Here is a 25913-nt window from a genome sequence, read left to right on the forward strand (position 1 = left end):
CCCATCTTCCCTCTAGACCACAGCATGCCCACTCCCCTCCCAGGATTCCACTCAAAGCCCAGCTCAGGTGCAGGTGTGGGAGGAAGCCAGAAGATAACAAAGGCCCAAAAGCTGGAGTGAACCAACTGGGACAGTGGCCTGGTTGGGCCTGACTCAGTCCACAGGCAGCCCTGGAATCTGCCCACCAGGACACTTCCATGATCTCCAGAAATCGCTCTCAGCTGAGGGACAGGGAAGCTGAGTCACAGCTTCATCCTGGGACCTCGGAGCTCAGCCCCATACAAGCAGCCTCCCTGTGGCAAGTGAGGAGCAGCCTGGACACTCCCCCTCCCACACCATGGCTGGGGGCTGATGAGCTGGCACTGGGAGACTTGGGTGTGAAGAGGTGGCAAGTGGATCCAGAACCTCACTAAGGCAAGAGGCAGGTAGAATCTCTGGCCCATGTTTAAGATCCATTGTCAGAAATCCCACTACACCCCGGAGTTGTGTCACAACCGGAAGGCAGTCAACATACAACCGAAGGCGCACTGCCTGAGATAAAGCTGTGCAGACCCTCTTGAGGCTGAGATTCTCCACTCAGTGCACATTAGAACCACCTGGGCCCTCCAGAACTGCTGCTATTCAGGTCCTACCTGGTTTATCACGTCAGAATCACTGAGGATCAGACCTCCATCAGCAATGGGAAGCCATCTCCAGGTAGTTCTAGTCTATGACTCAGGTGTGACTCACTTACCAATATCTGCCCCCCTCCATGGAGTAAAGTGAGGTGGGGAAGGCCAAGGAGACCCCCATTCTCGCTTATGATAGTGCATGCTATTCCTCTGTGGGAGTAGATCTCTACCCAGGCTGAATGCTGAAATCACCCAGAGATGTCAAAAATATAAATCCCTGGAGCTCCGTCTAAATGTTCTGAGGTCTCAAGCACTGGGACTGACCTTTGAGAGGAGTGTAGTGTAGCACCAGGGCTAAGAAGCTGTTCTGCCAACTGAATTCACTTGCACACATGATCCATGAGCTGGCTGAGCTCATGGGAGCTGGGAGAGGGATCCTGACCAAAGACTCACACTAGGATGTACCACGTGTTGGCTGAGGCCAAGAACAGACCAGGGGGGCAGCACCTATAAGGGGCACCGTCTGGAAGGTCTTCATGTACAAAGTGACTGACACCTCAGTCAGGGGTGGGAGCCAGCTGGATGAATAGCATGGAGGGCAGTGTGCAACTAACTCAGAAGGATCAGGGCTCCTGAGACAAAATCGTGCTCCACATACTCAGGATGGTGAAGAGAAATGTGGCTGGAGCATGAATAGTGGGCGGGGGGGGGGGTGGGGTGGGGAAATCAGCCTGATCTTATCTATTAAATAGACACAGAAGAAACCTCTGTTCTGACCAAAAAGGTTTGGTCTGCACGTCAAGGACAATGTAAATAGAGTCCCCATCAGAATGCTATGGTGGTTTTCCATGGGAGTGACCTTTCATGCTCAGACTTTTCGTTCTAGTGTGAAAAGAACATCCAGTTCATTCCATTAAATCCTTAATATAGGATTAAGATTTCTGCTTAAGCTGAAGCTGTGAGTGAGGGATAAAGGGAATTCAGGAATTGTTCCCTAGGAGGAGATGCTGTGAGCCCCAGACATGTGATCTACATGGAACATCCTAAAGTCCCCAATAGGACCGCTTCACCCCCAGCCCTCCATGGTACCTCCACACCCATTTCCTGTCTCTTCCCCAGATGTAACTCAAGTCCCCAGTCCTTAAGTTAACCACAGGATTCGTGGATTGGCCTAACTCAATCAGGTAGGTGAGACAGTGTAGGTCTCATCTTGCACTGCAAGATGCCAGGACTCAGGGGAACATAAGGAGGGCCTAGATCAGGGCAAGTGGAAGTGCTGAGACTCATCGAAGACCTTCTCACTGGAATGGAGGTCTTGATGCCCAGGACAGGACACTGGTTCTGGAGAGAATCATCCTCCTGTGAGCTGACTGGCCACTCTGTGTGGGACAAGTGTAAATCACATCCAAGCCCTTTAGTGGTGGCTACACCTCCATTTGCATCAGAAACAGCCAGACACAGAAGACAGCAAACTCATTTCTACACTTGGGACCTCCTGACTCCCAAACTTCCAGCAAAACAGAAGTGCCACCTCTGAGTCCTGGATGCAGCCTAGTTGCTGCCAAGAGATGTATCACAGGGCAGACTCAGGAATGAAAAAGGAGGCAAGTCCAGGAGGCAGCTTCTTGAGTGTTGATGGGAAGTGGATGGTCTTTCATTTCATACACAAGCATTTTCCCAGCTGAGAAATACGTGCCATACACAGGTTTTACAAATAGGGAGGTTTTGGATCCTTGAGACAAGCCTGCTGGATGGTGCTATTACTACCCTCATTGGCAGAGCAGGGTGGTGGCCTCCTTGATCCAGCTGCTCTTCTGAGCTGGGAATAGACTCTCAGCACTCAGGCTCCAGTGCAGGAGGCTGCTCCATGCTGCTCCTGAAAGCCTTCCTGGGCTGGTCCTGCAACATTCCTGATGTTAACAGGACTGTAGGTCTGCTCTAATCTGTGGGCTCCCTCACTGTATTGTGCATCTCCAATGTTGAACTTAGGTCCTGATTATGTTCTTGTCTTCCGTCCGGTGCTCAGGCTCTCCCTAAACACTTGACCACAGCAGTCTGTTTATCAGAGATGCTGTCAAGTCCTTGGATTTCCCCCTCGGTCATTTCCCATTGTCTGCTCGGAGTGGGTTGTGTGCCTGCTGATTTAGATACAGGTCAGCATAGGGCATTTTGCTCGTTGGGACTTAGATATTGCAGTCTCTTTAAGTAACATTGGCTTTCTTCTGAGGTGAAGTTAAGTACTGTGAATGAGACCTATTTCACAATTTTTCAAAATATTCTATTCTGCTTTGTTTCAGATGGTCTAAGGTAAGATTTCTAGGAAAGTGAATGGGGGGGGGGGGGCAGGGACCTGATGGAAAATCCACACAAGCAAATACAGTAAGATAAGGATCCTGAGTAGGTGGAATTTAAAACATTTCTGGGCTCCACTGTTTACTCTTGAGGAGCCACACTCAGGATAGGAATGAACTGGTCCTGCTGGGCCATATGGTGGACCAGGAGGAGGAGAGTGCTTCCCCAGCCATCCCCACTGCCCCCATCTATAGCAAGGCTAATTGCCCCAACACAGAGGCTTAGTCCATACTCAACACAGGTGACACCATCAGCCAGCTCACCCACATACTTTCCTTCACTGAGGCAGGATCCCAGCTCCATGAAAGTCAAGATGGAGGATAAAAAGGAACTGGCAAAGAAGAAACCTCCAAAAGTGGATACTTTTGGAAGTCATTAAAGATGGTGTGCCCTCCCCCAACTAGTATACCACAGGACGAGGAACAGGACATGTCAGGAAAAGGAGCTAGACCCAGATCTAGTGCTGGACCAAGGAGGGAGGAAGAAACCAGTGGTGCAGCTCCTTTGAGAAACACAAGTAGACAAGGAGCCCATGGAGGGGATAAAGAGTTTCTTTATCCAATAAGGAGTTCCTTGGGTCCACAGGCTGGGAAGGGGTTTGATAAGGTAAGAGGAGGGACCTCCAATTGACCCCCCCAACAGGACCTGGGCAGTTAGAGACTCCTCCCCCCACCCATGTGGGTGTCCTCACACTATGAGGGGCTATTCCAGAGACCTACCTAGAGAGAGCAAGGGCTTGTTGAGATGATCAGGAAGGGGTGTATGCCTGGACCCAGTTAAGGTCTCTACGTACACTTCTAAGATTTCGTGGGCCTAGGCAGAGATCTCATCTTGTGGCCACCTGCTCCAAAATATATTCTATTGTTCATTAAACCTACCATCTGGAGTCCTCTGCCTCTTTCTTCAGTCTCTTCCTGCTCTCCACATCCCAGGACTCATTTCAGATTACACATGGCAAGCTCCTGACAAGGTTCTACCACCAGAAGGCACAGATTCTCTGGAAGCCAGAGAATAAGATAAGAGGCAGCTGGGAGATTTCTCTGGCATAAGCAACACTTACACAGCGTGTTACCCAGACAGGAAGGATGACATGGCTTTGGACAGGGAATTAAAGCAGACGCACCAGGGCATAGGATGGGCCCTTTAGTTCACTGGGATTTTGCTACCCAGAAGAAAATACAGCCAGTCTATGACCAGAGCTTTGCCCAGGGCTGTACACCATTTATTGCACCAAGAGGTCTGGAGGACAGAGCCAGGCACATCACAGAAAGCAGGGATAAGACAGCTGGTCACCTGTGGAAGAGGACTAAGGAAGATGAGGATGAAGATAGAAGCTGATGGAGTTGAAGTCACCAATGCAAAACCTTCATCTCTCGTTTTAAATTCAAACTCCTCTACACAAGAATACGTTCCTGCTACTTTCTCTAAAATTCCCACAAGGCTGCCTGGGGTAGGGGGTTGTGAAGACATATAAAGGGTTATTTTTTTTTTAAAGATTTTATTTATTTATTCATGAGAGAGAGAGAGAGAGAGAGGCAGAGGGAGAAGCAGGCTCCCCAAGGAGCAGGGAGCCCGATGCGGGACTCGATCCCAGGACCCTGGGATCATGACCTGAGCCGAAGGCAGATGTTTAACCACCTAAGCCACCCAGGCACGCAAGGGTTTTCTGTTTTTAATAGTATAGTTTTAGGAAATGTGTCAACCTACCAATAAACTTTGATCTTGAAGGACTTTCCCCCTGCACTTGTTCAGAGTGGACATGGCCCCCGGGTGTCCTTAGGCCTGAAGCTAAGGTTCAGGGAGAAGGTGGGTGGCCAACGCACTCAAGAGCATTCTGTGCCTTTCTCTCTCAGGTTCTCCCTGTGCAGATGCAGCCACCACCCATCTCAGGGTACAGCTCCAGTCCTGGACCACCACCCACTTCCATTTGTGGAGCATTGTGGTCCACCCCCCATGTGGTCTATGTGGATCATCCTTGGGTGCCAGTCGGTCAGAAAAGACTGATCCTTAGCCCTGCATGGTGATTACCATGCCTATTCCAGGGATCTCAGTGGGATCACTCATGCTAGGCCAATCCTGGGCGAGTTTTCTATCCAGATCAGAGAAAATAGGTACTTCTTTGACCAGAGAAGAGGCTATAAACAAACTTTGTGAACACGTTCAAGATATGTGCTTGTTGAGCCCAATTTATACATATGGAATATTCTACCCTGGATTTCATTGAAAGAGGTTTCGACACGTGACTCGAAATTTCCATCTGCCTGTTGGTCCACAGCACATCGCCCAGTATTCCAGTCAAAGCCTAGCTCAGTTGCAGGTGCACAAGGACTGGCAGAGGAGAACAAAGGCCCCAGTCCTGGAGTGACCCAACAGGGACAGTGGCCTAGTTGAGCCTGACTCAACCCACAGGCAGCCATGGAAATCCACCAGGGTATGTCCCTTAGCATCAGAGACATCTCTCAGCAAAGGGGGAAGGGAGGCTGATCGCTACAGCTACACTCTGGGACATTGGCGCTCGGGCGCACACAAGAAGCCTCCCTGTGCAAAGTCAAGAGCAAACTGCAAAGACGCTGGGTAACTTGGGTCTGCAGACAAGACACGTGGATCCAGAACCTCAGTAAGGTAAGAGGCAGGTGGAGTCTTTCTGGCCCATGTTCAAGGTCCACTATCAGAAATGCATACATCCCAGAGCTCGGTCACACCAGGAAAGTCATCAGCAGACAACTCCATGAACACTGCCTGAGAGAAGGTTAGGCAAGTCACACCTGCTTGCCAAGTGGGAAAAACAAGGGCATGAGAGTCTGTGTCCCCTGCAGTATATTCACATGGAATCCTAACTTTGGAACCAGCTGCCTTGCCAAGTTTGAAATGCCAGTGGGATAGCTCACATTCATGGACTGCATGCCCTGTGGATGCCCATTGGGGAGCCCATTAAATGATATGTGATGAGAACCTCCAGGCACCCAGGGCCTGAGACTTCCCCAGTCACCTTCCAAACCATCTCCTGAACTTCACCCAGGAGATGCTACCAGCTCTCCTCAGGACCAAGACCCAAATTCTCCTCACTCTGAACCTGATCTGGAAGCTAGGAGATTCTCTGGAGCATTATCCAATGGGGAGACAAGGTATTCGCACAGCCCCCTGTACCCATGAACCCTTCCCTGCCCAAGGCCAACGTCATCAATAAACTTTGGAATGGACAGACAACCTTCATCCCATTCTCCCTGTAGCCAGGATTGGAGGAGAGACACAAGGCAGCCAAGGATCTAGGAGGGGCTCAGCTTCCTGGGGCCTTGAGATCAGCCACCTTCTCCCCCTGGTTTCTTGTGCATTGTTGGTGCTCAGAGGCTCATTGACCTTCAAGGAGCAACTTGAACATCAGAGAGGACAGATCTTCAATCCTGCCTTCAGCATTTTCCAGCAGGCCAGCATCGGCCTTTCATTTAGAAGTTCTGGGCTTCATCCTCCTACGACATTAATACTGACTACTGAAGCAGCTGGAGCTCAGTATTTGTGTTACGTATTCATGTATTTCGAGGTCATGTGGTCTTACATGTTTCTCCACATTCCCCCAAGAAGTGTAAATGAACTCTTCTCCCAGTATAGAGCCCAGCTTACTCTAGGCTTTCTCTTGATAACCATCATTGCACTCAACAATTCACTTTCTGTTACGAATAAGGTTAGTCAAGAACTTTAACTTCAGTCCTTAGACAAATACTACCTCCTGCTCGGAGTAGGAACTTTGGGAGAGCAGAGCTGACTTCATGGTCACCAGAGGGCGCTGGTGAGCGGCCACGGATCCAAGACTGAACCTTCCAGAATCCAGACCCTCTGTCTTGGGCTGTCAGAGCTCAGAGCCCAGGCAGAAGGACTCTGCTAGGACCAGGGGGTGGGCAGTGCACCCACAGATCAGCCAGACAGACGTGGCTGCAGGCACATCTGGGTTTTAGTGCCGTCACCCCATCTGGGAGCCCCTCCCCCTGGGGCATCTCTGTGGAGGTAGATGCTGGTGCCTAATAAGCCTCCTTACACCAGGATTCTTTGAAAGGCCTCCCAGGCGAGCACGAAGACTCTCCCCTTCAGGGCACAGGGCGTGGGGGTTGGGTAGGAGTGGAGAAGGGCAGCCGTCCCAGATGAATCAGTTCAAATTCCCCGGTCTTGGTTCATGGAGTGGGGAGGTTAGGGTTCTTGCACCGACTGCAGGCTGGATACCCGCATCTATCTACCCATCTACTCTAGGCCTCCAGAAACAACTCGCTGCCCTAAGATTTCTGATTGCACCCCAGGAGTCAAGACTCAACATGTTGTTGCTCAGGGAGGACTCAGGGAGAACCTGGATGACGCAAAAGTCAAACCACCTGATCCGCATCCTTTCCGAAGTCCTGTGGGCAGTGCCAGCTGCCACCAGAGGGCAGCAGAGACACCACAGGGCTGGAGCGCCTATTGGGGAGGGGGGGGACAGGGCTGCCTCTGGTGGGAGGATGGTGGTGGGGCTCACCCTGAGCCGGATGTTGTCACTGTGTATGGGTGTCCAAGCCCCTGTCCCCAGCCTTGGTCAGACTTATCACACCCAAGAGCTTAAATAGCCTCAAACATTCCCTCAGTTCTGCCCCTCTTTCTGCTCCCTTCTATTTTCCCCTGACAGTCTGAAAAATTAAATTTCCCTTTTGTCATTCAGGAACCTGTAATGACTATCTTAAAAAAAAATTTTTTTTTTTTTTTTAAAGATTTTACTCGTCAGAGAGCACACAAGCTGAGGAGTGGCAGGCAGAAGGAGAAGCAGGCTCCCCGCCGAGCAGGGAGCCCGATGGAGGGCTCCATCCCAGGACCCTGGGATCATGACCTGAGCCGAAGGCAGACACTTAACCGACTGAGCCATCCAGACGTCCCTGTAAATACTTTTGAATAACTTCTATGGCACATCAGAAACTCTTTCCTGGACTCACTTGGTTCACCCCAGCACCCATTAGTTTGACATTTAAATACCTTGCAGGAAGACCTAGTAGGTTTATCCACTTAAAGTACTTTTTCCTGTAAGATACCAACACAGTGTCCCTTGAATTCAAGTATTCAGCCAATAACCTCAACATATTTACAATTTTTTTTTTTTTTGTAAGAGCATGTAAACGGGGGTAGGGGAAAAGGGAGAGAGAATCTCAAGCCGACTCCCTGCTGAGCTGGAAGTCCACCTTGGGGCTCGATCCCAGGACCCTGAGATCTCGACCTGAGCGGAAAGCAAGAGTTGGACACTTAACTGACTGAGCCACCCGGGTGCCCCTACGCAGGAAGCACTTTTAATTGAAATGCTTTCACTGAAAAACAGTGTTTTACACTGAAAGAGAAACAATTTTGTCGTACAGCACTGGATTTTCATAAGCTTTAAAGCTGAGCACAGCATATCCTCACATAACCTCAAGAAGAGAAATAGCTATAAAATTATTTGACAAACCCATTATCTGATCTGCATCCCCCTCCAGAGGCAGTCCCAGGTAGGGCTTCTAGGTCAGGCTAGAGTCCTCTGCCTCAAGCAGCAGGGTCTTCATAAAGCTCTCGAATTTCCTAAGGGTTAAAAGGCAAGCAAACCCAGAAAAACCCAGCCATTTGGACCCTCTCAAAGCTGAGCTTCTCCATCCTGATGGTGTGTTAGAACCACCTAAGACCTTCAGAACTTTGGACCCCACCTGGATCGTCACTTGAGAATCACTGAAGGGCGTCGCCTCAGCACTGTGAAACACTGGAGTTCTAATCCACAGCCTGGGAGTGACTCAGTTACTCCTGTTTCCACCTCCCTGGAGTACAGGGAGGTGGGAAAGGCCAAGAAGGCTCCTGCCATCAGGTGCAGCTCATGGCAAAAGCCAAGAAATTCCTCTAGGGGAACAGAGCTTTACCCAGGTTGCTTGTTCTACGAAGTGGAGGACCTCAGTCCAAAATTATTAAGTCCATATCACTGGCATTGGCCTCTGATCAAGTCCTCCATTCCACTGTAGCATCAGTCCTGGGAAGCTACTCTACAGCCTAATTTGCGACACGATCCAGGATTTCACGGAGCTTAGAGACCAGTGGGAGGGCTAGACCGGACCACAGAGTTACATGAAGTCTATGAAGTAGGAGTCCATTTTCAGGACTGAAGAATAGGCAGCACCTCTGAGGAGTGTCCCCACCCTCTCAGGTCTCTATGTACAGGTGGTAACAGACCTGAGTGAGAAGTGGGAACCAGCTTGATCAACGGCCCTGGGGATGGGGGATGGGAAGTGAGCACTTTACACAGAGGAACCAAGTCCCCAAGAGAGAATTGTACCCACTGTAGTGAGGCAAGGAGAGAAGGTAGATGTGGCTGGAGCCTGGGCATGGAAAGTCCTCTTGATCTGAAGAGGTCAAGTCAACATGGGAGGAAGGGTGTCTGCCCTGAGCCTAGGAAGAGATTTTATTGTACCATGGACAGGGACAGCAGGGACAGCAGGGACCCCCCCCACCCCCATTATGGTGCCTTGGGTCCTGTCCACGGGAGGGACCCTGAATGCCTGGGCCATTTGAGATCCAGCATGCAGAAGAGAATTCCTTATAATCTATTTAGCTGTTAGGATTTCAAGATGTTCCACTGATGTGGCTGCTGTCAGTAAAGGGGGGAAAGAAACCAGGAATTGCTCCCCATAAGGAGCTACCATTGCCCCCCCGCCATGTGGTCTACATGGAGCAACCTCAAGACCTGGACGGGAGCCCTGAGCCTTCCATGGTGTCTCCACGCTCAGGTCCTGCCTTCTCCCAGCAGACCCTGCCCCTAGCAACATAGACCACCTCTGACTTGGATCTAGATCCAGAACTGAAAGTGGATTCCACTCCCACTTGTGAGACAAGGGACATCAGGACTCCTTTTCCCAAAACCCAATGGAATGAAAATAAGGTGTAAAACGAACTGGAGGATCCTCTACCTCTGGCTCGTGGCTAGGGCTTGAATGGGACTCAAAAATGCTGAGGGCGCCAAGGGGCAGGGAGAGAGCAGAGCTTCCTAGTGACTTGGGATCAGTAACCCCCTCACTCTCTCCAACAACCTTGCTGCATGAGGATAATTAGCCCGCAAGGGAAGCTTGCGGATTGGAGGAGTCAGTGGAGTGGTGTTTTACCATCAGCATTCCTGGCTGTGTGAGCAGAATCTTATTACTTTGTGTTTGGGCCTCATTCACTCCTTAGAACTTCCTTTTGTGAGTAGGACCCAATGGCTTAGGTCTCAAACCAATTTTGTCCACACTTCCTGGGTCACGTTTATAAAACCATGACTGCTCTATCATGTAGACCCAAATCTTGCCCATCTTGCTCTTCAACAGCTCGGGTCACTTAACATACATGCAAAACTTATTCTTCACTTCTCTGCTAAGGACTAAAATAAGGACAAATTCACTAGTACAGCAGGCCCTGGCCTAATATTGCTTTCCCATGGAGAATACGAGCTTTATGAGAACTCAGTCCACTGATGGGTCAACTAGGGAGCCCCATCATCTCACCCGTGGGCAGACTAAAATGTTTGCAGCTGGGGGCAGGGTCGGTTCAGAACCATTATTTATGTTAACCCCTAGGCAGGGGGATACAGCTAGGACCTGCTGACCTGGGGGTGGGGGCAGGGGTTTACAGCCAGGGCCCGCTGACCCGGGGGAGGGTACAACCAGGGCCCCGCTGACCTGCGGGAGGGCAGGGGCCTTACAGCCAGGGCCCGCTGACCCGGGGGAGGGCAGGGGGTTACAGCCAGGGCCTGCTGACGTGGACAGCCCACCTCATCACTCACAACCATTGTGTGCACATACAGACTTACTAGGGACTGTAGCACCAAGCCTAGCATCAGAGGCCCATTCCTGCCCACCTCGGGCTATCTCCTCTATCCAGTTAACCCCTGTAAGGAGGTTTGATCTAAACACCAAAGACAATCAAGACAGGGTTGCCCCTGAGGATGCTGTTTGCTATGGTCCATGGGAAAGACCCTTAATGCCAGATTTTAATTCCAGAGTGAAGAAAACCCAGGTCATTCCATGGTTTTATGGAGGCTGGGGTTTGGCCCTTTTTGACTGGAGCTCTCAGGGAGGTTAAAAGAAAAAAAAGAATGCAGAAGTCAGGGGTGGGCATTTGTGGAAAAGAGACAACATGTATTGGAGGTGGGGGTTTAAGGCCCAGAATCCTTTCGAATCACTGCTCTAGTGGAGGCCAGACACACCTTCTCCCAGTTATCCAGTCAGATGCTAGTTGAGGTGAAGCCGAAGGGATCCGGCAGATGTAATCCATGCCCCAGTCCTAACACGACTCCCAAGGAGAACTCTGGATTAGCCTGCCTCAGTCACAGGTAAGACTTGAGCCCCCTTGCCCTCTGCTTTTTAAAGATTTAGAGAAAGCCTGTGAGCAAGTGGGGGGAGGGACAGAGGGAGAAGGCGAGAGAGTCTCCAACAGACTCCTCGCTGAGCAGGGAGCTCAACATGGGGGGGCTCGATCCCACCACCTGAGCCAAAGTCAAGAAATCAAGAGTCAGACGCTTAACCGGTTGATCCACCCAGGAACACCGCCCTTCTCCTGCCCCATTTTCAGTGGAAGACACCAGGACTCTGTGCAGGCTGTGCCCAAGATCAGAGCCAGTGGGAGTGCTGGAAATTAGTACTTGCCCAGAAAACCAGAGCGTGGTACCTAGCGCCCCCTGTGGGTGGTGGCCAGTTTCTGCCCGAGGGCCTGGGGTCCCCTCCTCCACCATGTCAAGAACCCCTCTGCCCTGCACTCTCTTGTCTCCTCTCACGCTTTGGGGAATAGTGTCCTCAGCACTCTCTCCTGGCACGACGTTCTCTGCTCCCGACACCTTGATGTCCTCCCTAAAGTATTTGTCACTAAGACCCTTCCAGGACTCCATAGCTTCAAATGCCCAGCTCATTCCAGCCCAGAGCTCAGCAGAAACTCCCAATGAATCCCACACACACCCACGATTTCCTTTTTCTCTCCAACTTCTTTTGGTTGGCAACTGTTTCCACCCAGGCACACCGCTGTCACTCCACCCTGCGGAAACCCCCGTCCCTTTTACTCCTGTTCCTCTCCCTTCCTTCCAGATTCCCTAGAACTCCAAAATTGGGCTGAGTTTTCCTCAGAGGTCCTTCATGTTAATATTGAAGTAACTTTAAAATTGGTGGCTTTCTATGCCTCAACAAGGGTCTGCTCAGATCCTTGAGGAGGTCAGCAGTGCTAAGTCTTGATGAAACCCACTTCCCTCTCCGGACTCCTATTGACCCTTAAGGGGGAGAATTGGGCCAAGGTGGGAGGGGAGGTTCGGCCTTGTGTTTATGGAGAGGCCCCTGTGGAACTCTTCTCTACCTCCAACCCCCCTGACCCTTCAGCCTAAGACTGAGTTGCCCTGCACAGCAAGAACCACTGTTTTCTCCCCCTCTCCTCCTGCTTCTCGCTCACCAGCTTCACCCTTTCATGACACCGTTCAGGTAAAAATTGCTATAGATTCTCTCCCACGTTTTTCTCTTCTGCTCAATCTCCCTTCTCACAGGACACTGAAGCTCTCTTTGGCTTCCCGTATGGGAGTTTTTCTTCCACTTTCTCTGTCACTCAGAAACCTGACAAGACTCCATTTTGTCCCTGAGGTGAAAATACTTGGCAGTCTCTTCTTTGGCACAGAATCTCCCACTGCCCTGCACAGTCAGCTCTGAGCTCTGTCCTCCCTGCTAAAGACCTTCCTCCACACGCCAACACCCCCTGCTACCTCACCATTCCGTTAAACGCAACTACTTTCCCTCCCGCCATTTCCCCCATTCCCTTCCCATTTCAAAAATCCATCCAAGGAGCTTCGTAAGTCAATGTTTCATAATCCAAGAGTGAAACAATTTTCGCTAAGTTAGCAGATTTTCCCTAAGGCATAAGAGGTTTAGGATTCAACACCCAGGTTTCCCTATTTTTAGAAAGACAAGCAGCCCTAAAGTCGTGTGAAATCAATTCCTCAGAAGTCCAGAAGCACCCCCCCCAAAGTCTGAAATCTCAGAAAATCTTTCCTAGATCAGGCGAAGTCATCTGCCCCAGAAAGCCTCTGAGAGCTACCCTCCTTTCCTCAGACAAACGGTGTACCCCCTGCCTATCCGACCCTTTTTAAGAGGAACTTCTCCACCCCCATCGTTCATTAGAAGCACCTGAGACTTTACTAGAGCCTCTACCCACCCCTGGATCCCCAGGGAGGTGGGAAGGTCCGTGGACTCAGGTGCAGCTCATGGCAAAGGGCATGATGTTCCTCTAGGGGGCAGCAGATCTCAGCCCAGGCTGCAGGTGAGACTCCCCCAGGCAGCTCTCCATAAACACCCAGGCCTGAGACCTGGCCCAGGAGAATTAAGTTTTAACCACAGGGATTGACCTTTGAAATGCCTTCCAGCTGATTCCATGGTTAAGTCAGGCCTGGGAAACTGTTCTACAGCTTACAGCCAGGATGTATGATTTTGCTGAGTTTATAGACCAGGGCAGAGCTAGAGTTGACCAAGAAGTTAACTTGAACTGGCCCTGGCATTGGTGGTGGACGACGGATTACTAGGACGTATGTGTGAGGGTTGTCACCATCAGAGAAGGCATCGGGTCATGAACCCAGCGACACTAAGAAGCAGCCTGGTGAATGGTGGACTATGGGCCATGAGCTCCCCACCCAGAAGGAACAAAGGCCTCGCAGCAAAATGGTGCTCACAAAATTCAGGGATCGAGAGAAGATAAGTGTGGCTAGAGGCTCGATATTAGGAGGAAATTTAGCTTGACCTGAAGTTGTCGGGTGGACAGGAATGAAGAAGGTTCTGAGAAGTCACAGAACCCTTGGGCTGCACATGGAGGCAAATCTAAGCAGGATCCCCTGTGAGACGTCATGCCGGCTGTTCATGGAAACCCCCTCGGTGCCTGGTCTATGTTCATTCCCATGTCGGAAAACAAAACAGTTAATGGCACACATAGTTAGAAGATAGGATGCAATCATTTCTGCTGGAGAAGAGCCGTGAGTATGGTGATCAAAAGAATCTAGGAGTCGTTTCTCCATTTCTGCTCTGGAAACAGCCTGGAAGTTCCCCATTGGCTCAAAGGGAGGGGACCCTGAACAGGGGTTCTATTGAGGGTGACACTGGGGGAGTTTACTCTGAGTGGGGTCCCATTGAGCATGGAGGCCAAGGGGATCCTGAAGCTTGGACTTCCTGCTGCATAACAAGGGTGATAAGCTGGAGAGGGAAACTTGGTTGTTAGTAGCATCTGGGGAAGGGGATGGGGTAACATGGTCAGGGTTGTGTCTAGCATGGTCCCTTAGGCAGTCGGGGTGGGTGGACAGGACAGGCCTGGAATGAGAAGCTCAGTGTCTCATTAGGGGATTCCCCGGTCATTTGGGCATCAGGAAAGGGAAGCCTGAAATCTGTCTATGGAAATGAAGGGAATGTAATGTTTTGTTTTTTAAAGATTGATTGATTTTTTTATGTACTCCCTACATACATCCCTGAGATCAAGAGTCACATGCTTTTCTGACTGAGTCAGCCAGGTGCCCCAGGACTGTGGTGTTTTCAGGATTCCTCCTGAGCTAGTAGACCCTGAGCCTGAGTTGACTTAAGAAGTTGCCACTCCTTGTAAAGCCCCTTTCCCTGCCTCCTCAGACTCCATTCTGAGATAGATGCCATAAATCTGAAGGACCAGGGAGAAATGAGACCAACTGTGGATGGTCACCAAATTTAAGTTTTCTTCTGAGTGGGGTCCAGAATCCTGATGTGCAGTTGAGCTCCTGAAGTCAAAAGACAATCCAAGGATAATATTGCTTGTGTTCTTGATCATCTTGTGTCCTCTCTGCCATCCCCTGGGCATCTATTCACTCTCTTTGCCCTCTCCCACCCTGTGTCCCCCTATGGCATGTTCAAATCTCAAGTCCATTCTCCTATAAAGAAAAAAGCTCCGCCTCCCTCTCTCCTTGCCTCCAGAAACTCTTCTTTCAACCTAAGGCCTGCAAAGCAGGTCCCACATCATCTCCACAATCCGTGCTACCCCAACCAGCTGAAGCCTGCCTGACCGCCCCCCAACCCTCCATTCAAACACCTTCCAAAGTCAAATCCCAAGAATTTTCTGCCAAACCCAAAGGGCTTCAGTGACTCCTAACGCCAACTCGTGGAGGGGAGGGTGGCTCATCTGTAGGAATGTCGCGACTTCTCACTTTGCCTTTGGGGATGTGGGGGTCCAGAGACTCTTGGAATCACTGCCCCCTTGATCTCTAGTTAACCTGGTCCCAAGTAATCAATCAAACTCCAGTTTAGGTGATCCAAGGAGGACCTTTTGCAGATGCAATAAAAGTACTAAATTAGCTCATCTTCAGTTAATCTAGAAAGAGTGGGTCAGGTGGATCTGACTCGATCACATCCAGGACCTTCAGTAGAGGTGGATTCAGAGACTGACCCCCAGGAGCTTAGAGGAACACACCCATTTCTATATTCGGGGGCTTCCTGCTCTTCTGAATTCCAGCAGCACAGAGTAAGGGCTGATTGTTGGCCAGCCCTGGATGAGGCCATGTGGCTACAGCAAAACGAATCACAGAACTCAGGAACAAAACTGGAGGTAAGTTGGGATGGAACCTGGGTCCTGTGTGTTTCTGGGAGGAGGGATGGATTGTTGGACCTCATTTTCTTTCCTAAGCATTAAAATTCCTGCCTCGAACGCTTCTCCACTCTTTACAAGTATTCATCTCATTCATCTAATTCATCTCATTGCAAACCAAATGGCAGGTGTTACTCATTTGACAGAGAAGGAACCTGAGCCATGGCACGGTAACCACTTTGAGGAGGGACCCACAGTCGTAATTTCTGAGCTGGGAGTAAGAACCCAGCAGTGTGGCTCCTGAGACCATGACCTCAACGGTGCCTCTTCCTGCCTGATGGCACCTCTCTCAAATTCCCGACTTTAAGGGGATCGTGCACCCGCTTTGGGAATTCATCTCTAGAAGTTCCATTCAGGTCTTTTGTGTCTTCCTATTATCTCTTTATGTTCCCGCTTTCTCTCCGTGCTCTAGCACAGGGGGTCCATTTCTCATGCCTGTTTTATACTCTTTCGCTACTGATCAACCGTCTGTATCCTTTCTGGGTCTACTGATGGATTTTCTTCTGCTGGTGGTGATCTGTGTTGCTGTTTGGTCACGTGCCCCAGTAACTCTAGGTAGGAGAGCAGCACTGTGCATTTGTGGGCGCTGGATATTGCGTTTCTTTAACTCATGTTGGGCTTTGTTCTGTGATGCAGTGGAAGTACTTCAAAAACACTTTGATCCTTTTAAGGATGGTTCTGAAATCTTTGTTGGGACCAGAACAGGCTTCAGGCTGTGGATAATTTGGCCCCACCGCTGAGGCAATAGCCTTCTGAGCTCTCTGTTTGAATCCCCTGAGATTAGGGGGTCTTCCCACTCCGGTTGCTGGGTGCACAGATTCTTCCAAGCCCTGAGTGACTCCAGGATTTTCAAACCTGCTCCCTTTTGTGGTTCTTACTGAGCCCAGGTGTTTCCCACCCACTCATGGGCTCATCTGTTCTTGGATGGGGGGCTTCCATGTAGATCTCCAGAGCTTACATGCTCTCTCTCCCTCTCTTCCTCTGTGTGTGTGTTTCTCTATGTCTCTCTCTCTCTCTCTCTCTCTCTCTTTTTCCCTGTGTTGCTTTCTTATCCTGTACTTGCCACTGTGAGTTCCAGCAATCTTCACGCCAAGTTCTCAACTGAGGACACCCAGACTGTTGGGATTCCTGCTCCTTGTTCTAAAGTCTGGAAACTCTGTAGACTCTGAGCTGGGTATTGTAGAACTTCTTTTCTCCTTCCAGACCACTTTCTGTATTCCTCTTGTCCATGGTCTAAAAACCATTAGTTCAGTATTCCCCCAGCTTTTTACATGTTCGATGCAAGTGTGACAAAAAGGAGCACTCTGCTTTGTTTTGAAATAATGTCTTAGCTAATAGCAACTGATAGTCTTCATTATTGTAGAATACATTTTTTTCTAGATCAATTCTTAGGAGTTGAGAATAATTTTCATTTTTAATTCTGCGATCAGCTAATGATTGAATCGATCACACGTGATTCGTTAAGTGATGATCAACTATGTGAATAGTCATCTTTGGTTTTTAATTGGAAAGTGACTTCAGGCTGAAATTACTAGAAAATTTACTAGAAAATTACCCCAGGAAGTAGAGGAGGAAAAAGAAACTCAGGGAGCGGGGAAAGCCCTCAGCTACAATGTTCTTATTCATGTTTAGGGAAAACTTTATTTTTAAAGATTTTATTTATTTATTTATTTATTTATTTTAGAGCCAGAGAAAGAGCATGAGCACGATTGAGGGAGGAGCAGAGGGGAGAAGGAGAAGCAGGCTCCACACTGAGCGCAGAGCCCGAGATGGGGCTCAGTCTCATGACCCTGAGATCATGACCTGAGCCAAAACCAAGAGTCGGATGCCCAACCACCTGAGCCACCCCGGTGCCCCTAGAGAAAACCCTCTATCCACCTCCTTCATCTTCTCGACCTGCAGTACTCACCCCAGGCCCCAGATGGGGGCAGCTCCAGGGATGACGGGGGTGTCTTGATGTGAGAGGCCCCACTGGGGGTGGGATGTGAACCCCATATGAGCAGAGCCCTCCCAGACAGTAAATGAACCATCGAAGCCCTGCCAATATTCTCTGGAATATGATTTATGGAAGTGGGAACGACATCCAGACCCTCAGAACCTCCCTGCCCTGGCTCTGGGATCGCATGGCTTGGTCATTCACATGCTGGCTGGTACTGAATCCCTGAACTTCTCACCTAAGGTTTTCTATCTCCCCCTCACTGAATAAAGTCCCGTTTGGACCTGTCTGTCTCTGGGAAACTCTCAAAAGTGCACACCAGCTGTGCCAAAGCACCTCCATATTCCTCTCTCCTTGCCAGGTCCTGGAGGTGACCCCGAGATTCAGAGTTTCTTGCAAGAATAGGGATTCCTTGAATGCCAAGAGTTGAGGAAGAATCACGTTGCACCGATAGCAACTGCCCAGCGTCTCAAGCACAGGGGCCCAAAGAAGAGCTGGTGACGATGTCTCCAGATGTTCCTAAGCATGCAGGATGTCAGACTGGATCATTCATGAGGCCAACAAGAGTCCACGGAGCCAATCTTTTTCCTGCTCTGATGGAGAGCCCCTTCGCCAGATCCCAGGACACAGAAGGGAGGACAATGTCTTCCCGGGCTTGTCTCTTCTATATGCATCTCCATGGTCCTTTGGTGAGTGGCATCGGCTGGCTCAGTGGTCACACTGTCCTGAGCAGGACAGAATGAGGGGACTGGCCCCTGCACACAGGTGTTCCCTCTACACACCGAACAAAGGACTCGATGCTTGGAGCATCCTTCCACTTCTCTCTCCTATTTGCTCCTCAACAATGTGCCTCAAGCCATGGCCTGGGGGACTTTTCTCCTGGACTTGTTCAGAGCAGACATGGCTCCTGGGCATGGCTAGGTCAGAGGCGAAGATTCAGGGAGAGGGTGGGTGATGTCCTCATGAGTTCTCCATGTGCCTTTCCCTCTTTCCCATCCTCCCTGTGCTGATGTGGCTGACCTCCAACCTCCAAGTACCAGCCTAATGCCTGTGCCATCCCTGATCCCTCTGAGGGGATGCTGTGCTCCCCCATACATGGGATCTCAGTCAAGGACCCTCATATGCCCAGATGGGAGCCCTGAAACACGAACCTTCATGGTCAAGTCCATGCCTGTTTCCTGCCTTTCTTCCTGCAGCCCTGAGCACCCAGCAGCTGTGGTTAGACTCCCTTGACATTGATTCAGATCCAGAATTAAAGACAGAATCTGGATCCCAATTTTATTGGAAAGACAGTGGAATAGCGCAACTCTATACATTCACGACTCCCTCCTTTCCCAGACCAATGTAACGAAAATAAAATGTCAAATTAAATGCATGACTGTGAACCTTGTCCCTTTCTGCCTTGTGCTTGGGGCTTGGATGGGACCCAGAATTACAGAGGCCATTGGGCAGGGAGGGAGCTTGGTAACCCAGTAACTTGGGACCCGTCATCCTGTCCCCTATGCACCCCATCGCGCTTCCAAGCATGGAGGTCCCTTTACCATGAGGGGCATCTGGGACTCTCAGAACTGCTGGATCCTGCCTTCATCATTTCCTAGCTGTGTGATCACAGAACTTATGTTTGTTTCTGAGCCTCAAGTTCCTCCCTTTATAATGGAGGCTGATGTTCCTTACTTCAGGAGATAATTTTAGGATATCATAAACACACACAGACACACATGACATAATCACTGTGTGTGTGCAATTTATTTCCCCACATTTCTTGTGTTCCATTTTTTTTTTAGGGAAACTTCGAGATCATTATAGTTTCACATGTAGTTGTGACAAATAATAATGCGAGGGGTCCCAGAGAGACCCCTCATGCCCCTTATCCAGGTTTCCCCAGTGGTAGCATCTCAGAAAACCAAAGTACAATAGCATAACTGGGATGTTGACCTGGTTACAGACAGGAACTGGAATCACCATTAGGATCCCTCATTTTGTCCTTTTATGGCCACACACACAACCCTCTCACACACACTGCTTCCTTAACTCCTGGCAACCACTGAGATAGTCTCCATTTCTCTCTGTTTGTAATTTCAAGAAAATTATATATATATGGAATCATACAGAATGTAACTTCTGGGATTGGCTTTTTTCACTAGCCATAATCTCAAGAGTCATTGAGATTTTTGCGTGTCTCAATCATTTGTTCCTTTTTATTGCTGAGTACAGTACCACTGCATGGATGGGCCACAGTTCAACCCTTTGCCCATTGGGGCATCTGAGTTGTTTGCAGCTTAGGGCTCTTATGAATAAAACTGCTGTAAACATTCAGTTACAGGTTTTTGTGTAAACACAAGTCGTCATGTGGGATAAATGCCCAGGAATGCCACATCTAAGTGTATGGTAATTGCATGCTTAATTTTGTAAAGAAACTGCCCAACTGTTTCCAGATGGCTGTAACATTTTATGCTCCCACCAGCAGTATATTAGTGAATCTCTTTCTCTGAATCCTCATCAGCATTTTGTGCCATCTCTGTTTATATTTTAGTGCTTCTGATAGTCCTTCAGTGGGTGGCATCAGCTGGCCCAGCTCAGGATCATGTGCCCTGAGCGGAGCTTAGCATGATATGTCTGGCCTCTGCCCAGAGGTCTCCTCTGTACATCAGTGCCAAGTAGTGATAGCTCACTGTGGTTTCAGTTTGCAGTCCCAACCAGCTAATGATGTTGCACATCTGTTCATGTGCTGATTTGCCATCTGTGTATCCTCTTCGGTGATATGTCTCTTCATGTTTTTTTGCCCAATTTCTAGCTGGATTGTTTGCTTTCGCTCTTATGAACTGAGAGTTCTTTATGTATTCTAGATACTAGTCCACTATAGTCCAATATTTGCCTTATGCAAATATTTTCTCCCTCTTTGTGACTTGTCTTTTCAGCCTTTTGAAATTAGTTTTCACAGAGCCAAAGTTTTCATTTTGACACAGTCCAATATGTCAATCTTCTAATGAGTGGTGCTTTTGGTGTCAAATATAAGAACAGCTTTTTATAGCCCTAGATCCTGAGTATTTTTCTCCTACATTTTTCTAAAAGTCTTATAGTTTTACATTTTACATTGAAGCCCATGATGCATTTGAGTTAAATTTTAGTTCCGTGTGAGGTTTAGGTCAAAGGTCATTTTTTGTGTGTACCTATGGACATCAGTTGCTCTAGGACCATTTTTTTGAAAAGCTTGTCATTTCTCCTGCAGTATAGTCAAAAAATAAGTGGCCATATTTTTATGGGTCAAATAATGCTCTCTGTATACTGTTCCATTGATCTACAGGTCTATCACTTGGTCTGTACTACATGGTCTCGATTACTACAGGTGTATAATGAGTTATGAAATCCTGTAAACTAATTCTTCTTTAATCTTCTTTGATTTTTTTTAAAGATTATATCCATTTATTTGAGAGAGAAATGAGAGAGAGAGAGAGAACATGAGAGGGGGGAGGGTCAGAGGGAGAAGAAGACTCCCCGCTGGGCAGGGAGCTGGATCCCGATCCCAGGACTCCAGGATCATGACCCAAGATGAAGACAGTCACCTAACTAGCTGAGCCACCCAGGCATCCTGAATCTTCTCTGATTTTCAAACACCGAACCAGCCATGCATCCCTGGAATACATCCCTTTTTCATCATATTGTTTTTACGCATTGCTAATTGCTATTTAGCAATAATTTGTTAATGGCAAGTGTCCCCTCCTCTTTAATTGCATGGAAGATACTGTGTAGAATTGGTGTTAATTATTTTCACAGAGGGGCGCCTGGTTGGCTCAGTCAGTTAAGTGCCTGCCTTCAGCTCAGGTCATGATCCCAGGATCCCTGCATCGGGCTTCCTGAGTCTGCTTCTCCCTCTCCCTCTGCACCACCCCCAACTTGTGCTCTCACTCACTCGCTCTCTCTCACAAATAAATAAAATTTTTTAAAAAGAAGAAATGCTTCACAGAATTCTCCAGTGAAACTATCTGAGCCTGATCATTTCCCTTTCTTTTTTTTTTTTTAATTTTAAAATTATGCTATTGGGTGATTCATGATAGTCTGGGGTTTTGTTTCGTTTGTTTTTGTTTTTGTTTTTTAGGATTGGTCCATTTCATCTAAGTTGTCAAGCTTTATGTGTATAGACTTGTTCAAAGTATCACTGTCTTTCCGATGTCTGCAGAATATGTAGTTATATCCTTGTTTCATTTCTGCTGTGGATAATTTGTCCCTTTTTTCTTAGCGTTGCTCAATCAGTGTTTGTCTATTTTATTGATCTTTCAAATAATCAGTTTTTGTTTCATTGACTTTATTGGAGTTTTTCTTTTTACTTGTTTTCCATTTTATTTCTGCTCTTTTTTTAAAGATTTTATTTATTTCAGAGAGAGCGAGGAGAGAGCACAAGCAGGGGGAGCGGCAGAGGGAGAGGGAGAAGCAGACTTCCTGCTGAGCAGGAAGCCCGACGCGGGGCTCGACCCCAGGACCCTGGATCATGACCTGAGCCCAAGGCAGACGCTTAACGACTGAGCCACCCAGGCGCCCCTGTCTGCTAGTCTTATTCTAGATTCTTGAAGTGTCAGATTCTCATTAGGAGAATTTTCCCTTTTTCTAATGAATGAATTTAGTGCTAGAAATTTCCTTGTCACCACTGCTGTGGTTGTGCTTCACAAATTTTGATATGTTGCACTTTACTTTTAATACTCATGTATTTTCTACTTCCCTTGAGATTTGTTCTTTGATCAACGGGTCACTTAGAAACGTGTTTTTGAGTTTCCAAGAGTTGGAGATTCTTATGTTGTCTTTCTGTTACTGATTTCTAGTTTAATTCCACTGAGATTAGAGAACACACCGCATGTATATATGATTCAGTTCTTTAAGTGGGTTGAGGTTTGTTTTATGGCCCAGGAGATGGTCTATCTTAGTATGTGTTCTGTGGACACTTGAAAAGAACGTGGATTCTGCTGTTGTTGGTTGAGGTATTCTGCAAATGTTGATAGGATCCTGTTGGTTGATGGGGTTGCGTGTTACCACATCTGTTTGGTTCTACTTTCTACTTGCTCTGTTTTTAGGGGGGCAATTGGAATAAATTCAAAAGTTGTGCGACTACTGCCAATTTCCCAGAATCCCCTAGAGCAGTGTTAATTTGCATCTGTATGATCATCGGCTTCTTTTTCTATGTTGGAGGGCCATTTAGACCTTTTTGATTAAATCTCTGTCCAGTTTTCTATTAGGGTGGTCTTTTTCTTAATTTTTAAGAACACCTTGATATCTAGAGAGGAGCAGTTTTTTGAAAAATTAATTGAAAATATTTTTTCTCCATCTGTTGTCTCTTGACTCTACTTCTGGTTAGTTTTTCCTAAACCTACATATCTTATTTTTATGCAGTTGAGATTATCAGTGGTGTCTTTATTGACTTTTTAAAGTATTTCAGTGTTTAAACAAGATTCTATTAAAAAAGAAAACTAGAGGTGGCTGGGTGGCTCAGTCGTTAGGCGTCTGCCTTCGGCTCAGGTCATGATCCCAGGGTCCTGGGATCGAGTCCCACATCGGGCTCCCTGCTCTGCGGGGAGCCTGCTTCTCCGTCTCCCACTCCCCCTGCTTGTGTTCCCTCTCTTGCTGTGTCTCTCTCTGTCAAATAAATAAATAAAACCTTTTTTTTTTTTTTTAAAAAGAAAGAAATACTAATACATAATACAAAAGCACAATTGTGGTGCAGTCAGTAGGAAAATGTCAGGTGAGGAAAAAACTGAAGAATATGTTCAAAATAAACTCACTCCTTAAAGATGGGAGCAGGGGAACTGGTGCCAGAAACAGCGAACATTTTCAGGCAACCAGCTCACATTTACTGAACACCAGCTATGAGTGAGCCACAATCCAGTGGGCAGATGACATTAAACATTTAAAAAGTTCTACATTATTGGGCGCCTGGGTGGCTCAGTTGGTTAAGCGACTGCCTTCGGCTCAGGTCATGATCCTGGAGTCCCGGGATCGAGTCCCATATCCGGCTCCTTGCTCAGCAGGGAGTCTGCTTCTCCCTCTGACCCTCCCCCCTCTCACGTGCTCGCTCTCTCTCAAATAAATAAATAAAATCTTTACAAAAAAAAAAAAGTTCCACATTATTGCAAGAACTAAACAGATTAAGACCACAACCCAAGAGATGTCCACAGATCATTGGATGGTCTGCAATTTTAGCTCACACTGCATTTTCTTCTGGACGTGGACCCTATAAGTTCTTCAGAAGCAAGCAAATCTAACCTAAACTAACCAGGCGGTTAAATCACCCAAACAAAATAGGTGGTCCATTTAGCTGGCCTCCATACTACAGTAAATTCTACTCAATAAGTGCTTTTTTAAAAAAATATTTTATTTATTTGAAAGAGAGAGAGAGCAAGCACAAGCGGAGGGGAGGAGCAAGCAGAAGCAGAAACAGACTCCCCACCGAGCAGGGAGCCTGACCCAGGGCTCGATCCCAAGACCCCGGGATCATTACCTGAGCCACAGGCAGATGCTTAACCCACTGAGCCACCCAGGTGCTCCCCCCCTTTTTTTTGAGCAATCTCCCCATGACTTGCCCTGTGCCAGGTAAAGTAGATCGTGGAAAAAGGTTTGTAACACATGCCTTCCCTTCGTCCTGTAAATCCTAATTATCTTGCTAGCCAAGATTTCTAACCTAAGCCTAGATTAAAGACATGGAGCTCTGAAAGTGCTCAGGAATGGCAATTAGTCCATGCTGTAACCAGCCCCTCGCACAGTGCCTGGCACAGTAGGGCCTCCGTAAGCATTTGTTAAATGAATTGAAGAGTGGATAGATGAATTGGTCTGTGGCACGGACGTGAACCTTCAAATCCCAACGTCTGCATGCAACCCTAGGCTTCACTTTCTTTCCTAAAAAAATAAAAAGTACTCTGCAAATATCTTGTAAAATAATTTGACCTGGACAATTTTCCTAATTTTGTTTAGTTGTTTATCTGTGCTCTCTTTTCATTCACTGAGCATCCTTAGGACGGTTATTTTGAATTCTCTGTCTGGGGATTTATGTAGTTCCATTTCTTTGGGGTTGATTTCTGGAGATTTAATTTGTTCCTTTGGATAGGCTATGCTTCCCTGTCTTGGAGGCGTGGGAAGGCAAACTCAGCATTTGAAAAATCAGACCTTTCTCCCAGTCTTTGTGGTATGGTTTCATGCTGTGAGTGCTTTCTCCAACCAGCCCAGCTTGAGATTCTGAAGTCCTCTCAAGACCTTATTGGGACGCATCCTCTCCGGCCTCCTAGGGGGTCAGCTAACCGAAGAGGTTAGCCAGCTTCTGCTCAGGAGCTCCCCCTGGTGTCTGTCTTTTTTTTTTTTTTAAGATTTTAGAGATTTATTTATTTGAGAATGCCTGGGTGGCTCAGTCCGTTAAGTGTCTGTCTTTGGCTCAGGTCATGATCCCAGGGTCCTGGAATCGAGCCCCGCCTGGGGCTCCCTGCTCCACAGGAAGCCTGCTTCTCCCTCCCCCACTCCCCCTGCTTGTGTTCACTCTGTCGCTGTGTCTCTCTCTGTCAAATAAATAAATAAAATCTTTAAAAAAAAAAAAAAAAAGAAAACTCCTGTGGTTTCCACTGAGGACAAAAGCACAAGTCTTGCTAATACTGAGCTTTGCTACCTCCATTCATTAGGGGAAGAATGGCTAAATTTAATAAATAAAATAAATATTTAAAAAATAAATTTATTTTTCCCGTCCAGGTTCACAGACCCCCTGAATTCTCACCAGGGACCCTCATGTTTTGGATAATAGTTTTCACCTGGGTGGTTTCTGATATTTGAAAACTGACGGGGAAGGGGGTGCCTGGGTGGCTCAGTCGTTAAGCGTCTGCCTTCGGCTCAGGTCATGATCCCCGGGTCCTGGGATCGAGCCCTGCATCGGGCTCCCTGCTCTGCGGGGAGCCTGCTTCTCCCTCTCCCACTCCCCCTGCTTGTGTTCCTTCTCTCGCTATGTCTCTCTCTGTTAAATAAATAAATAAATAAAATCTTTAAAAAAAATAAATGGAAAAAAGTTAAACATAAAATTAGAGATACAGTATAATGGGAGCTTTGTTCCAGAAAAAAAAAAAAAACAAAAAAACTAGCCAATGTATAGAAGGGGAAGGAGAGCAGATGACAAGAAAGAGGATTTCTCCAAAACCTGATCATTAGTCTAATTTACATAACAGAATGTCAGATAATTTTGCTTTCTAATCTTTTGGTTCCATATTTTTTTTAAGTGTAGACATTGAGCTTTTTTTAAAATTTGTTTTAATTTAAATTCAATTAATTAACATATAATGTATTATTAGTTTCAGAGGTAGAGTTCAGTGATTCATCAGTCTTATATAAAACCCAGTGTTGATTACAACTTGTTCCCCCCCTTAATGTCCCATAACCCAGTTACC

The sequence above is a fragment of the Mirounga leonina genome, unplaced genomic scaffold (assembly GCF_011800145.1).
Source record: "Mirounga leonina isolate KUSES-001 unplaced genomic scaffold, KU_Mleo_1.0 Mir_239, whole genome shotgun sequence".
NCBI lineage: Eukaryota > Metazoa > Chordata > Mammalia > Carnivora > Phocidae > Mirounga > Mirounga leonina.